The sequence below is a fragment of the Euphorbia lathyris genome, chromosome 9 (assembly GCF_963576675.1).
Source record: "Euphorbia lathyris chromosome 9, ddEupLath1.1, whole genome shotgun sequence".
NCBI classification, from domain to species: domain Eukaryota; kingdom Viridiplantae; phylum Streptophyta; class Magnoliopsida; order Malpighiales; family Euphorbiaceae; genus Euphorbia; species Euphorbia lathyris.
The window spans coordinates 3,369,963-3,384,904 of NC_088918.1; the positions used below are offsets into that span (position 1 = coordinate 3,369,963).

Genomic DNA, 14,942 nt, shown 5'->3' on the forward strand with positions numbered 1-14,942 from the left:
AATTCACGTGTGCAGGTCAGGTCAGAGGTCAACTTAGAGAAGTATTGCTCAATCTCAGCAGAAGTGGCATACTCAGGATGAACCGAAGATCCAATGTTGGCCAGATCTGTGGTCAGCTTAGCAAAGTGATCCTTAAGCTCAGTAGAAGTAGCATACCCTGGATGTATTGCAGATAGACTTTGGATTTTGCCTTCAATTGAATTCATGTGGTTGACCAACATGAGCAATAATTCAGTTAGCTTTGCAATTTGGTCTTGCTTGGGTTGCTGTGTCTGGACCGTGGTCATTACACTTATGATATCTTTGAGACTCTGAATTTCGCTCAGCAGCTGAGTGATGGATGAAAGTTGGGAGGACTCATTATTCGCAGACCTAGCAGCATCAGCATGAGGAGGATTCAATTCCTGAAGAAGAGACTGAGCAGAGGCAATGATTCTGTGCCCAGACTCAGTGGCACTTAGATAGGCAAATTGGCCTGCAAGAGTTGACTCAGAGGCTGGAATTGAAGTTGAGCTCGAAGGTGGTGGAGTTGGCTGCTTGGTAGTTTGGCTAGGTTAGACAATTGTTGGTCCTGGCGGTAGCTCAGTATGAGGAATTGAGTGCTCAACATCCTGTGTATTTTGAGTTTGAGGGGAAGGACTTACAGAGATGTTGACTTATTCATCATGAGGAGGAAGTTGACCAGGTTGTCCCATAGTTGTCTCCCCGTCTTGAGCAACTTGGACTTCGAGCACTTGCTCGGCAAAATTTGGATGTTCCAGAGTCTTGGCTTGTTCTTCAATATGAGTAACAGAGGCTTGATTTTGCACAGATTCCCTAGGAGGAGACTCAGTATCATGTGAGAAGTATTTGAATTGGATATCGGAGAGGTCAGTAAGTGGCTCTCGAGGTGGGGAATCATCCAGAAGATCGATAGGTGTTTGCTTGTGTGCCTTCTTCTTAAGTCGTCGAAATTCCTTAGCTTTTGGGGGTGAAGGATTAGCTTGAATATCTTCACTGGAGCTAGACGATGATTTTTCAAAAGTTCATCATTCCCTGGTTGTTCATCATTTTCCTCCTGATGTTGTTCAATATCATCTAGCTCAGCATGATCTGCTTCCTTAGTGTCAGGCTGAGTGGCATTATTACTCTGTTCTCTCTCTCCTGGCACAATAGGAGTTTTTTCAATGTCAATCCCAAGGCTTTTGACGAAGTGTGACTGGGGAGTGACAATCCAGTTGAGGGGGTCAGCTTCAACAGTTTTCAAACCAGAGCTTTTTATTCTCTGTAGAGGTGGATCTGGTGTTTCTTCATTCTCTTCTCCGGGCTCAGCTTGCCTCTTTCTCTTCTCTGCTGACTTAAGTGTAACCTGAGTTTGGTCAGCATCAGCTTTCTCCCCTTAGACACTGCTCGTACCTTTCTTGGGACAGTATCAACATCTCTTGAGCACGTTTCAAGTGCTTTCCTCTTCTTCTTTATTGTTGCTGGCTCAACAGTAGCTTTCTTTCCTTTAGGTTCGACTTCTACTTCTTGCTCAGCTTCTGCTTTTGCTGAGCTTCTACTTCTTGTTCAGCATCATTTTCTTTCTCATCTTCCTCAGCACCTTCAGTCCCCTTCAAAGGTTGGTTGAATAACAACCCGAATAGCAGAGCCGCTGTGATTTCACTTCCCAAACTGTCAGTATCATTGATGGTCTCTATTTTCTGATCCTCGAGGATTTTGGTGATTAGAGAGCCTAGTCTGAGTTTCTTACCTCCCCGTTGAAGTGCACCGACTAGGAACACAAGCATATTTAGTGGGTTGTAGGTCAGCATGTGCCATATGAAGCACTGCTTGAAATTGGATGCCGATGATGCTGAGCTGAGCTTTGGGAAGATGAAGTTAGTCAATATGTAATGAGCCATCTTCTGATTTTGGCCCATACAGGTACTGGGTATTTCTCCCTTGTGATTCTTTGGCTTACAAAATCCCTTGACATGGTCAAGCTTTTCTTTGGTTGTCCTAAATTCTTTCCCTTTTTCTGACAGGTTGAGTAGGGTTGCTAAGTAAGATGGGGTGATTGTTATCTTGTGTCCCTTGACGGAAGTTTCCAAGTAGTCAGCATCTTCTTCGTCAACAAAAAGGTTGGAGTAAAATTCCCTAACTAATCTAGGATAGGTTTTCCCAGAGAGAGAGAAGAGTCTTACCCATTCATTTTTCTCAATCCACTCACAGAAGGGTTTTTCAGCGGTGATGAAGCTCGGAGAGAACCATCTACATTTCAGAACTTCCAGATTGTTGACCTTCTTGTGAACTTTGATCATTTTTCTTTTTGTGGGCTTCTTTGAAGAGCTTGCTGGGTCAGCTTGAGGGTTTTTGTTCGGAGTTTGGTTGAGCTGAGGAGGAGATTTTGGATTTTCATCGGTGTGATGTTTGCCGGAATCACCACCGGAGATATTTTGAGGGTTCGACATTTTCTTCTAAGAGATTCTTAGGAATTTTGAAATTTAGAGAGAGAGGAATTCGAATACCAAAAGATTCAAGCGTAAAGAGGATTAAGTGGGAAATCTTTCACTATTTATAGAGATTGAAATCGATCCTATTCGTTGAACTAGCCGTTTCTCCTTGGGACGTTCAATCGACAGAGATTCTGTCATTTATGACACGTTCGGTGCATGGGTTTTCCCATTTATGGCTTGTGTTATCCTAGGTGCTATTTATTACACGTGTTAGCGTTTAATGGTGCAAGTGGGTTTTAACTCAGCTTTGCTAGAATTCGAAGCATTTGTGATGCTGAGTACCTTGTTCTATGTAAATGAATTTCTTCTCTTAGTAACTTAGCATGGGATAATCACTTCAACATGTATATCTATTGAGCATGGAGTGGTCTTCTACATTTTAAGCCCAGTAAGTAGCAGTTACTAATTTTGAATTCACTCAGCATGGCATTCATTCAACATTCAATTTTACCCATAGAGTTATTGAAGAGGATTAGACATACCGATAGCTTCCCTTAGTATGTTGAATTGTTCACGAGCCAATGGCTTGGTGAAGATATCTGCAAGCTGTTTATCTGTTGGCACATAGGTTAGCTTGATCTCACCCTTTAGTACGTGATCTCTAATGAAGTGGTGCCTTATGCTGACATGCTTCATCCTGCTGTGTTAGATTGGATTCTTGGATAGATCAATGGCACTTTTGTTGTCACATTTGATCTCTATTGTTTCTGTTTTTACTCCATAATCCTCAAGCTGTTGCTTTATCCATAGGACTTGAGCAACACAGCTTCCAGCAGCTACATACTCAGCTTCAGTTGTAGACAGGGCTACGGATGATTACTTCTTGCTGAACCAAGATACTAGACAGCTTCCAAGAAAATGACATCCTCCCGAAGTACTCTTACGTTCTAGCTTGTCTCGTCCGTAGTCAGCATCAGTATATCCAATGAGTGTGAAGTCATTTGAGGTTGGATACCATAAACCTGCATCAACTGAGATCTACAAATATCTAAAAAATTCTTTTTACAGCAATTAGGTGAGATTCCCCGGGGTCAGCTTGATATCTTGCACAATAACATACTGAGTACTGTATATCAGGTCTACTAGCTGTGAGATAAAGTAAGGAACCTATCATACCTCGATAAAGTTTACTATCTATTGACTTACTTTTCTCATCTTTGCATAGGACAGTATCAGTACCCATTGGGGTTGATATGGGTTTGCAATCTTCCATATCAAATTTCTTTAACATCTCTTTGGTGTACTTGGACTGACTTATGAAGATGCCATTCTTACCTTGCTTAATTTGAAGTCCAAGGAAGAAGTTGAGTTCACCCATCAAGGACATCTCGAACTCAGTTTGCATCTGTTTGCTAAACTCTTTACACAAAGATTCGTCAGTAGCACCAAATATTATATCATCTACATAAATTTGTGCAAGTAGGGTATGTTTACCCTTTTTCTTAATGAACAAGGTTGTGTCAGCTTTTCCTCTAACATAGTTCCTGGTTAGCAGGAAGTTTGTCAACCTCTCATACCAAGCTCTTGGAGCTTGCTTCAGGCCATACAAGGCCTTCTTGAGTTTATAAATATGGTTTGGAAATTTTGGATCTTCAAACCCAGGAGGTTGATTAACATATACCTCCTCGTTTATAAAGCCATTAAGAAATGCACTTTTAACATCCATTTGGTATAATTTAAAGTTCATAAAACTAGCATAATCACACAATATACGTATGGCTTCTAGCCTAGCAACTGGTGCAAAAGTTTCACCATAGTCAATACCCTCTTGCTGACTATAGCCTTGGGCTACAAGTCGAGCTTTGTTTCTAACTACGTTTCCATGCTCATCTAGTTTGTTTCTAAAGACCCACTTAGTTCCTATGGACTTTTGATTTCTAGGCTTAGGTACTAAATCCCAAACCTCATTTCTTGTGAATTGGTCTAGCTCTTCTTGCATAGCATTGATCCAATATTCATCGTGCTCAACATCAGCAAAGTTCTTTGGTTCATGTACTGATACAGAAGCCACATTGCCTAGATACTTCCGAAGCTGATCTCTTGTCATCAGCTTGTTGTCAGCAGCATCAAGAATAGATTTTTCTGAGTGTCCTCTTGGAATTTTTATTTCCTTAGGTAGTGTTGAGTCGTTTGAAACAGGTGTTTCTACAATCTCTACAGGAGTAGATTGGTCAGCAAATGTAATTTCAACTTCTTGCTTACCTTTGGTCAGCCCTTGTATTGATAACTCAGAGGCTCCTGGATGATCAGCGGAAGCTGAGCTTGGTACATCTTCTTCGAGCTGAGCTAACTTTCCTGTAGGGTCAGCTTCATCGAACTCAATATGTACAGACTCTTCTACAACCTGAGTTCTTTTATTATATACTTTATATGCTTTACTGTTTGTTGAGTACCCTAAAAAGATCGCTTCGTCAGCTTTAGCATCAAATTTTCCAAGGTTATCCTTTGTATTGAGTATAAAACACTTACATCCAAAGACACGAAATTAGCCAATGTTGGGCTTTCGTTCTTTCCAAAGTTCATATGGGGTTTTCTTAAGTATAGGTCTAACTAGAGCCCTATTAAGTATGTAAGATGCTGTGTGGACAGCTTCGCCCCAGACGTACTTTGGAAGCCTATTTCACTCAGCATGGTTCTAGCTATTTCGACAATAGTTCTGTTCTTCCTTTCAACAACCCCATTCTGTTGAGGTGTTCTGGGAGCAGAGAAATTGTGGTCAATACCACTGGTTTCACAGAATTCGTCAAACTGTTAGTTTTTGAATTCTCCACCATTGTCACTTCTAATATGAGCTACTTTTAGGTCTTTGTCAATTTCAAGTTTTTTAATCAATGTGGTAAACATCTCAAATGTTTCATCCTTGCTACTCAGCAAGATGATCCAAGTGTACCGAGAGAAATCGTCTAGAATGACCAAGGAAAATCTCTTACCTCCCAAGCTGAGTGGCTGGATAGGTCTGAAAAGATCCAAGTGTAGTAATTCCAATGGTCTCTTGGTTGAGACAATGTTTTTACTTTGAAATGAATTTTTGGTTTGTTTACCCTGCTGACAAGCTTTACACAATTGATCTTTTTCAAATTTTAATTTGGGTAAACCCTCAACTAATTGCTTTCTAGCTAATTTGGCAAGAAGGTCCATGCTGACATGCCCAAGTCTTCTATGCCATAGCCAGGAGTTACCCTCTTTAGACACTAAGCATATGTTTTCAAAAAACTGTTTTTCTAAATTTAGCATGTATACATTGTCTACACGAGGGGCAGTTAAAATCAATTCATTTGTATTTCCCTCGAGTATTTGACACTTAGTGTCATCAAATACAACCTTTCGGCCGCTCTTGCAAAGTTGAGCTACACTCAGCAGATTGTATTTGAGACCTTTAACTAGGGAGACTGACTCAATAGTTGGGTTACCTCCGATAGTACCTGAGCCGACTATCTTACCCTTCTTATTGTCTCCAAAGCTTACACTTCCACCTCGTTTAAGCTCTAGTGTGATGAATTGTGTTTCATCACCTGTCATATGTCTTGAGCATGTGCTATCTATGTACCAAAGTTTTGACTTCTCCACGCATGTCAAGCTAACCTGCATTTTAAACTATTCATCTTTAGGTACCAAATTCTTTTTGGGTCCTTTCTTGTTAGTATAAACAGGTGCAAAGTCATATTTTAGTTTGTGACGACAGACTTTTATAGTACGGCCATTTTTACCACTGAAGTCACAATAAGTTGCCCTTTGGGGGTAATGCTGAGTGTAGTCAGCATTGTTATGCTGAGCATGCCAACATACCTTAGTAGTATGCCCTTTTCTTCCGCAGAAGTCACATTGGACAATCCGCTTGTTGAACCAACACACTTCTTTCATGTGTCCCCTTTTTCCGCAACAGTCACACTGAGTGAACTGTTTATGCTGATTAGTACTTGCGTACTCAGTATGGGGTTTATTTCTGTTTGAGCCTTTTACTTAACTCTGTAAGGTTGTAATGTCCTTTCTTAGTTTCTTTGACTCAGATTGGACCTCCGTGACAAACTTATGCATTATTTGCATGTTGGTATGTAAGTCTGAATTGTCTTGGAGAAGATATCAGAGGTCACTCAGCTTGACCTCTTCAATCTCGTCACATCTCCTGCTGAGTGATTTTATTTTCTTATGGCATTTCTTAGTTAGCTTGTATAAATCACTCAGGGCATTTACCATCTCATTTCTAAACAAGAGTAAGGGTGTTACCTCATTGTTGTGTACCTCCTGGTCAGTTTCATCAGAGAGGTCCGCTTGCTCAGATTGAGAATGGTCAGCTCCATCATCTGCCATGAAACATATATTGGCAATTTCATTTTGCTCAGCTTCAGATGAGGTTGACTCATCACTGTCTCTCCATATTGCTACCATTGCTTTATTGTTTCCCTTCTTATCCTTTTTGAGATTCGGACAGCTTGGCTTGATATGCCCAGTTTGGTGGCACTCAAAACATGTGACGGACTTGGAGTTGTCCTTCTTGTATTTGTCACTCGACTCAGCTTTGTATCTGTCACCTCTTTTGTATGGCCGTTTGCTGCTCCTGTCATTTCTTCTGAACAGCTTCTTCATCTTTCTAGTGAATATGGCCATTTCCTCATCATCAGTTGAGTCAGCTTCGGTCGAGTCAACTTTCATGACCAGTGACTTTTGTTTCTTGTCTTCTGACCTTTCCTTCTCTTTAGCTTCAAAGTTTTGCATTGAGATTTCAGGAGTCAGCAAAGATCCGATTAGCTCATCATACTTGTACGTAGTCAGGTCCTGAGCTTCTTCTACTGCAGTTTTCTTTGCTTGCCAGCTCTTTGGTAAGCTTCTCAAGATTTTCTTCACTTGTTCTTCTTCGGTGAAGTTCTTGCCGAGTCTCTTTAGCTCATTTATAATATTGGTGAATCTAGCATTCATGCTAGAGATGTATTCGTTGTCGTTCATTTCGAACAGCTCATACAATCTCATGTGTTGATTCACCTTTGACTCTTTGACTTTGCTTGTGCCTTCATAGGTCACCTCGAGCTTCTTCCAAATCTCCTGTGCTGACTCACATCCTGAAATCTTATTGTATTCTGCAGCATCTAAAGCACAGTGAAGCATATTTATAGCTGAAGCATTATTTTGTAATTTTCTAAGGTCATCCTCTGTCCACTCAGCTTCGCTTTTAACAATTTTCTCATTGTTAACAGTTTTATATGGCACATGTGGACCTTGAACAATCGCAAGCCATGCACTCATGTTTGTGGCTTGAATAAAGTTTTTCATCCTATTCTTCCAGAATGTATAATTAGACCCAAAGAATAGGGGAGGCCTAGTAATTGATAATCCCTCAGGGAGTATTTGTGTTGTTTGGTTTTCTGGAAGGAACCGAGTGCTGTTCTTAGCCATTTATAGGGATCCGCTCAAGATAGTTATATCTTTGAGTAGTGAGCTTAGGCTCTGATACCACTTGTTGGTCCCGTGTGATTAGTTCCAAGGGGGGGGGGGTTAGAAACTAATATAACTTTTTCGTTAATTATTTATGCTAACTTAATAGTTTTGGTAAGTTTGTCAACTCAGCTTTGGTCAGCTTGGCCGAATTTAGCGTAAGACAGCTTTAGTCAGACATTGACTAGAACTGTTTTACTTGTAAGTTGAGAATTGCCACTCAGAGAGGCCAGCTTTCAACTTAGCACTCTAATTTACTCAGAGTCAGCTTAATCAGTTTAGATGCTGAGTAAGTTTACCATACAACACATACAGATATATATATATATATATATAGTTAGAGATTACTCAGTATCACTTATCCTGGTTCGGCCTCTCTGCCTACGTCCAGTCCCCAGAGTCCTCCAGGCTTTTAGAATCCAATACTGAGCTCTTTAAAGGTAGAGCACAAACTGTTTACAAGGCAGTTGAATATGCAAGAGTACCTTCCTCTATTCGTCTACTCAACTCCTACTGAATGCTATAACCGAACACCCAGATTTTTTGTACCACTAAGTACTCAACACCGAACACTCAGCATACACTCTCAATATTACAATTGATAAGAACTTGTTCCCTTTCAAACAAGGAACACTTTAGATGATTACAATCAATCTAGCATTTACACAAAGAATGGAAGTTTGGTGTAAGATCTTTTTCTTGTTTTTGAGTGCTTTTGATTTGTATCTTTCTCCCTTATGATTTTCTGTAAATCGGCAATCTTCCAAATGAAACCTTTGTCCCTTTTATAGTTGAAATGTAGGAAACAAATCATTTGAAGTTTGATTTGTCCATTGAGTCCAAAACGACTCTTTTAGGGGACAAATCTCTGGTCAGCTTCAGATGTGCAGGCCAATCCTGAATTCTTCAGACGTCAGGCTTGTCTTCTTCCTACAGACTTTGTCTTTTTGCGGCAGTTCGTCTTTCAGCCACGGACAGTTGACCCATTCATCTTGGAATTTGGCTTTTGCGTAATTCCGAGATTTCTATTATTGGCGCAGAGGGTTGGCAGTCTTTGTCTTCTAGCCAACGGACTTTTCATGCTGTCTTGAGGATAACTCACCTTGACTTCGTTGTCCACTGCCTTTGATTGTTTGCCAGATTTCATACTGAGTTCTCCCATACTCAGCTTCCAAGGTCAGCTTCATTCTGTAAGACTTCATTCTGAAGCAGACATTTCTTCTTTTATGCCGAGTTCCGTTCTACTCAGCTTCTCAGATCATCTTTATTCTTAGCCTGTTGTTGTGATGATGACTTATCTTTTATGATGCTGAGTTGCTCTTTACTCAGCTTACGCTGTGTCTTTGTCCTGTCTTATTTTTATTTCCTTTTGCATTCATATTTGTACTCAACATTGAACAAACGGATTAGTACAATTAAATCAAAGCACTTAAATTTAATTGTCTCTTAATCATGGATGATTTTGTCAAATCAAAATCTTGTGGAAATGTGTTTCAACAGTAAATTATTTCTTAAAGTATTTTCTTGCAGCAATATAAATATTCCAGATTCAAAAAATGGGGAGGTAACAAAAGCATTCCCATGGTAGAATAATGCCGTCATGACATGACTACCTTCTCCTTAAAGATAGGAGAACAATAATCTCAGCGGCGGATCAGTTTACCTCAAAGATAGGAAATAATTGATCACTGACAGAGACAGGGTTAAAACATTTCTCAGACGTGAGATATTTACATCCTCAAATATTCTTCCCAAAGAAGAGTTACAAGACTTGGTGGCGGATCGATTCACCTCAAAGATAGGAAGCAAATCGATCGCCTAAGGCAGCTTAACTTCCTCAAAAGGAATAAAAAGCTTCAAAGCCTTCAAAAAGGCTCACACTTCAAAGTATGGCTGGCCACCTACCTTGAGCTAGCAAAATAAAGTCCTAAACCTAGAAATTTACTCGCTGAAAGATATAAAGCATAAGGTAAAGTTAATGGTCGAGAAAGGATTAATCGAAAAATAACAATTGTACTTAGTTACATTCACAAATAAACTAAATGTTTACAGCGACATCCTCCTTAGTATCTTTTTCTAAAGATGCGCCCTCGAGAGGAGCCTCACTCTCTGTAACGACAATTCCCACCTGAGGAGCCGTACTACCAATCACCGCGTCATAAGCCTTGTCACCCGCCTCTTTGGATGCTTTGTTGAGATCATCCGATTCAAGGTCGACAACAGGTTTGCTCTCCTCGCCCGATCCATTCAGCTCCTTCTGAACTTGATCGCGGATAAAATCTTTAACGTTCGATATCCTGTCATATCTAATGGCATCCTCGACCTCAGGGACCACGTACTCCGGATCCACAAAATCAATCTCGGGGTAGGTAAGCTTAACATAGGCCATGATCCGCTCACCGTAGTAGTAAGCACGGCTACCCGCCATAATCTCCGAGTTCAGTAAGGCCGCTTTATGGTTCTCAGTGTCTTCCGCCATCTTCTCTTTCAGCTGGCGGATCTCGTCATCCTTCTTTCGATTAAGTGCAATGGCAGCAGCTGCATTGGCATTGGCCACTGCTACCTCATTCTCCAGCCTCTGGATAGTAGCCTTATCCGCAACTCCCTAGAAAAGATCTGCCTCCATTGCACGCATATGAGCATAGTCATGACAAGATAAAAAGACCGTTTAATAAACAAAGTCTCCCTCATAGAGATCACTCTTTCATCCAAAAATGTAAAACAAGAAGAGAAAAGCTTACTGAAAGGAGATCCCTTTTCCCCATTTTAGCATGGTCAGACCCAGAGAACTTCGTCTAGTTCTCGTGAACCTCTCCAAGCTGGCCAATGGCTTCATCCAAGTCGTTCACTATCACCTCGTTCCGCAGAGACCCCTTGGCACCATACTTGGAAAGCCAGTATTTCCCCAAGTCAGGTTTGATCACCTATCCAAGCAAAATATGAGGATCTATAAAGCCAAGGAACAAGAAAAGTAAGACGACCGTACCTGCTCTTGGTTGGAACTAAACCAGTCCATCCTAGGCTTCCCGGCTTTCAAGGCATTCGCCAGCAACTTCTCTCCACTAGCAACGGCTGATCTCGTCTTCTTACTAGGGGGATTCGCGGCCCCCTCTAGAGGGCGTTTCTCGTCCCTCTTACTAGGATTTTCCACTTGCGCATTCTTTTAGGCCTTCAGCTTATTCTGTTTTCTACGCTTCTTTACAAGGGTGCGACTAGTTTCAGACAACTCCCTGATAAGGGAACAACAAAACAATCAAGGTTCAAGGAAGAAACAAAGGTACCTTCATCAAGTTGAGTGAACTTCACGTAAGTAATCTCATCCCCCACTCGGGAAACCAGGGGAATGTCATTCATCATGAATTCCAGAGCGTCGGCATACGTCTAAACATCTGTTTTGATGCTCTTCATGAGATCCGCCACTTTTTCATCGCTATCAGTCAGTATACGCAAGTCCCCAGCCATATGTTGAGGTTTAGCATTCCAATTTAATGGGAATCCAAGTGATTCGCCCTTTTTCGCTTTAACAAAGAAAAACTTTTCGTCCCAGAGATGGACGTTTGACATCTTATCACAAAAGGCGAATAACCTTTGAATTTGACAAACGTGAAGAAAGATTCAGTTTGACGCTTCGAAGGTTTGTGAAGAGATCGGAAGACACGGGGAGTACAGACTACCCCCAGATTCGAAGCTAAAAAAATCTAGAGCTATGTCCAACCAGCCATTTGGATGCAGCTGGCAGACAGTGATCCCGAAGAACTCCAAAATATCCCCCATCATCTGGGGAAGAGAAAGGCGGAATCCTCTCTCCACATGACTCCTATATACGGACAGGTATCCTATAGGGGGACAGGAAGGTCGCTGATGAGCAGCCGCCAATTCAGTCTCGTAATTTTTGATCCACGGATAGCGATCTGCCAAATCGGCAAGATCTGCGGCACTCATGCGAGACAAAGTGATCTCCACCCGAGGCTTCTTTTTTCTAATCGGAGTTGAAGGGGAAGCTTCCATTCCCGAAAAGATCCTAAGGTCTATCGCCGGAGCGGTATGAGCTACATCGGCGGAAGGGTTCTGGATTTCAATTAAACGAGGGCGACGATTCCTACTTGGGGTGGGCAAAAAAACCGGTCAAACCGGTAACCGAACCGTAAACCGGTAATCCGAACCGAAAAAAGCGGTTAACCGAACCGGCGGTTTCAGTTTAGGGTTGAAAATATATACTAGTTTCGGTTTCGGTTTCGGTTTGGACTGTTAAAAAACCGCGGTTTTTGGTTAACCGAACCGTTTAATATTTATATAAAATAATTTTAAAACTAAAACTCTAATTTAACGTTATATACTTATATAATATATTTATACTTAATACTAAGTATAATTAGCTATAATTTTATATTTATAGTTAACTACTGTAATTTATTTGAATATATAAAAAAACTATTGTAATTTTATACTTAGCTATAATTTTATATATTCTTCCAGAAAAACTATATTTTATACTTATTTACTTAACCCATTTTTGTCATTCCTGGTACAAAATTATACAAAACCTAAATCTAAAGAAAGAGAGACCTCACCTTACCACCCAGCCAGCCGACACAGCCTACTACCCTTCATCCCGCCCCGATCGCTCACCACTTTCCTTCATCATCATATGACTAACCAGTTCCAGCCGATTCACTTCCCTTCATCCCGATCGCTCACTTCCCTTCGACGACAGAAGTTCACCGCCGTCGGTCCTTCATCGCAAAACTTCAATTTCTAGTTCCATTTTCGATTTCCAACTGAGAAATCACGCAGTTGAGGTCAGTTTCTATTTTAATAAGTTATCGAGTATGGTTTATGATGCGATCTCCTTATTTCTTTATTTCTATTCATTTGGTTTGGGTTTATGCAGGGCTATACATTTGGTTTGGGTATAATTTTGATTTATGATGGGAAGTTTGAGCAGTTATTGTGTTCATTTGATCTGGGGTATAATTTTGTGTATGGATGAATATAATGCATGTTCCTTTCTGTTCATTGGGAGTTGGGGGGTTGATTTTAAGCTTATTTGCTGCAACAGGGCCAGAAACAAGCAAATAAGAGGGCTTTTCAACTGACTTAGAAGATGAGCTTCCACCACTTAGAAAGGAACTTGAATCACTTGAACTTTGAGGAAAATTAATGACACAAGTGCATCGTAGAATCTTTCGATGTATTGTTTTGTATATGGTAAATCTCAGAAATAATTGCTTCTCTGCTTTTGCACTACCCGTTTAAACCGTCCTAGACCAACCAGCTTGTTTAAACCATCATGGATATTGTTGTTTCAGTAAAGTTTTTGTTTCATAAAAAAAAGTAAAGTTTTTGTTTATGGTTTATTATCAAACTTGTTTCAATTAAGTATATCTGAAATGTTTTTTGCTGTTCTAAAATTATTTGCAATTTAGCCTGCAGTTCTGCTGCACAGATTTTCGAATTGCTGCTTGCCTGTATGAGTTACGATCTGGATGTTATTTTTGTTCTCTGTAGGAGAATCTATGTTGTGAAGTAGTGGTTGATTGTACCTATTTCGTTCCATATCAAAAATGTTAAGCAGTCCACTAAATAGATGTATTTTAATGAAGGGCATAAAATTATATTTGTCAACCTGAAATCTTTATATCTTCAACATCCATGCTTGTTCAGTTTAGTGTGTTTCTTTTTTTCTGGTTACCCTTTTACAGATTATCTTATTTCGTATGCTGAGTGAGTGCATGTTGGAGCTTTACATGATGCATGTGTTGTTATCCAGGTTGCTATGGAATGTAGGAGTGCAGTATTTTTGTACACTTAGTTGTTCTTGTCACATACACATACTTCAGGATAATGAGATTATTCAAATCATGCACTTAAAAATTGGTCAAAATCTTCTGACAATTGATATTTTTCTCTCAATTGTGTACATCATGAAGATTTTTTGTTTTATCCTGCGTTAAGAGGAATAAATTGAACACCATGGGGCCTATAACCATCCTCTCTCATACTCCTAGTGGCAGCAGCTGCATTGATTCATTCATGTTATATAGCTCTTATGTGTTCGGTTGTGGATGCTATGAAGCCCAACATTGGATCAACATCACATTAAAATTATGTTTACTGATGCATGTAATGTAATGTAATTATTATATTACCGTATTGATATGTGTAATTAAAAAATTGAAAGAAATTTAATTATTGAACTTTAATTATTAAGTTATTTGAATTTATTTATGTTTTAATATTATTTAAAATTTAGGTTTGGGTAAAATTATGGTTAACCGTTGATTTTTGGTTAACCATTGAGAACTGGTTAAAAACCGTTAATCGAAAAACCTATCCGAAATTATCGGTTAACCGTTTGTAAGGTTAACCGATGTGTTTGGACCGGTTTCGGTTCCATTGGTTAAAAAACCGATATTTTCGGTTCGGTTAATTTATTTGTCTAATGGACCGGTTAACCGAACCGTGCCCACCCCTAATTCCTACTCTCCCTCACCGTATTGCGTAACTCGATTAAATCACAACTAGGGGTACTTTCGGAGGAATTAGGGCTCTCGGAAGAAGTCCAACTAAACAAAGGCTCGGAGGAAGTGGTCAAATCGAAGAGTTCAGTGGTAGAACTAGAGGAGGAACTCATAAAAACCCAGATGACAACAAGAATAGGACAAGAAGGTTAACTTACATGGAAAATCGGAAGCTTCAAAGATTCTTGACGCCGGAAAAGCTCTGGAAAAATGCAAACAAGATCGAAAGAAAATTAGCAAATGAGGAAGAAAGAGAAAGAAAGAGTTTGAAAAGGTGCCGTCATGTACCTCGAGCGGAGTGTCCCGGACACCTGTCACACGGTGGATGGTCTGGAACAGAGCAATAATAAATGCGTCAGCTCTTGACGGCACGCCAGGAAAACTTTAACGTTACTTTGGGGGGACTTCTAATAATATTGAGATATTATCCACGGGACTGAAAGGGATATTAACCAAAACGACTGCGTATTCGGACGACCAGGAAAGCCATGGCGTATCGAGCAAGCCATCAAAGTGG

At 40.2% G+C, this 14,942-nt stretch overlaps 1 long non-coding RNA gene across 2 annotated transcripts; it reads left to right on the forward strand.

Annotated features, from left to right (window-relative positions):
- The first annotated feature begins 12,410 nt into the window (after nt 1-12,410).
- LOC136205252 (uncharacterized) lies at nt 12,411-14,128 on the forward strand. 2 transcript variants are annotated; one of them, XR_010675870.1, is made up of 4 exons: nt 12,411-12,703; nt 12,796-12,872; nt 12,964-13,112; nt 13,675-14,128. It is a non-coding gene; the product is annotated as an uncharacterized lncRNA (long non-coding RNA). The 2 variants fall into 2 exon arrangements; XR_010675869.1 differs by lacking the exon at nt 12,796-12,872 and having other exon boundaries at nt 12,415-12,703.
- The last annotated feature ends 814 nt before the right edge of the window (nt 14,129-14,942 follow it).